The sequence below is a fragment of the Gavialis gangeticus genome, unplaced genomic scaffold (genome assembly GCF_001723915.1).
Source record: "Gavialis gangeticus isolate Ggan-Ray unplaced genomic scaffold, GavGan_comp1, whole genome shotgun sequence".
Lineage (NCBI taxonomy): Eukaryota > Metazoa > Chordata > Crocodylia > Gavialidae > Gavialis > Gavialis gangeticus.
The window spans coordinates 42265897-42267364 of NW_017729031.1; the positions used below are offsets into that span (position 1 = coordinate 42265897).

Below are 1468 nucleotides of genomic sequence, written 5' to 3' on the forward strand. Positions count from 1 at the left end.
ACATGACAAAGGCTTACAAAATATTACACAGCAAAAAGAAAGTCACTAGGGATTTATTATGGACTGTCTCTTGCCAGACAAGAGCAAGGGGTCACAGCATGGAACTAGTAGATCTTAAGTTTTACCTGGCGGTTCTTGTTCACCTAGCATGTCATTTAAAGTGTGGGACTTGCTGCCAGCAGATCTGTTGGGAGCTGATGGTTTAGCTAGATTCACAAAGAGATTGGATATGTTCTCAAAGGAAAGGGGCATCCGGAGTTATTGAGTATGGGAGTGAGTGTCACAGCCTCTGAATCAGAACTTTCTAAACCAGTAGTTTTCAATCTGTGGTCCACAGACTCTTGGGGTTCTGTAGCTTATGTCTAAGGGATCCCCAAAAGATGACTGTGATCAATCAAAAGCATGTGAATACCCACACTTACAATTCCAAGGGGTCTGCTCCTCCATTTGAAATTTCCAAAGAGGTCCGCAAATGATAAAAGGTTGAAAAACACTGGGCTGGACAAATGCTGGAAGCTGCAAGTGAGAGAGGAACAGTGGAAAAAACCTTCATTAGACCCAGGTCGCTCTCCCTGTCAGCCTCTGCTGTCTGCTGCTGTGACACGGGGTGGGGGGACAATGGGACGGGACGCTGGGCAAGTTGGACCCAGGACATGGCAATTCTTAGGTTTGGTGACAAAAGCTTAGAGAGGTTTATTGCCTCTTAGGACAATGCACTAGCAGGACTGTTTAGCCATCCGCCCAGCTCAGTGTAACTGTCTCTTGCCAACTGCAGCTGCTGCCTGCCACGTTCGGGTATCTAGGGCTCGCTCCCTGCTGATCTGGGGCTTCTCCAGCTCACGTTCTGCTGAATTTGGGCTTTCCCAGCTCACCCCCTGCTAAATCCAGCTTGCCTCTTGTTATTTCTACTTTACTAGTGAAGTCTAACTTCTTATTCCTCGGGAAGCCAGCTACTCCCAAGGTCCTTTGCAGGTGCCATAGCTTACCTCGAGCTTAGTATAACTACAGCCTGGTGTATCCAGAACCCCTACACATCTCACTGGCTTGTCCCCTCTCTCCCCCAGTTCCCTAGTAACACGGACTACTCCCTGGTTTGGATGGCAGTTAGTTGGCTGCTCCCCAACTGCATGGAGAGATGCTCCAGATAAACACACCCACATCTTTCCCTGCTCAGACACAGCTGTTTGCCTCTTCCCCAGGGCACTATATTCCATAGCAGCTTCTCTCAGCATCCAACATGTAGGTGTCCTTGGAGGAAAGGAAGTCAGGGAGGCAGGGCATGCAGAGTTAAACTTCTCTTTGGAAGGGACCAGGGGAGGAGGTGAGAAGCTGTTAGAAATGAGCATGGGGTTGGGAAGAATTCTTTTTCCCCCTCCTGCTGCTACATGTCAGAGTTTTGGTTCTTTTTAAACTTCTCTGAGGCATTGGGTGCTGGCTACAGCCCAGGGTGGAGGTTGGGACCAGGCTG

The 1468-nt window shown here is 49.0% G+C and overlaps 1 protein-coding gene across 1 annotated transcript in view; it reads left to right on the forward strand.

Annotated features, from left to right (window-relative positions):
• The window catches only part of CNOT9 (CCR4-NOT transcription complex subunit 9), a 15254-nt gene that overhangs the window by 3789 nt on the left and 9997 nt on the right, over window positions 1-1468 (forward strand). The window lies entirely within an intron of this gene.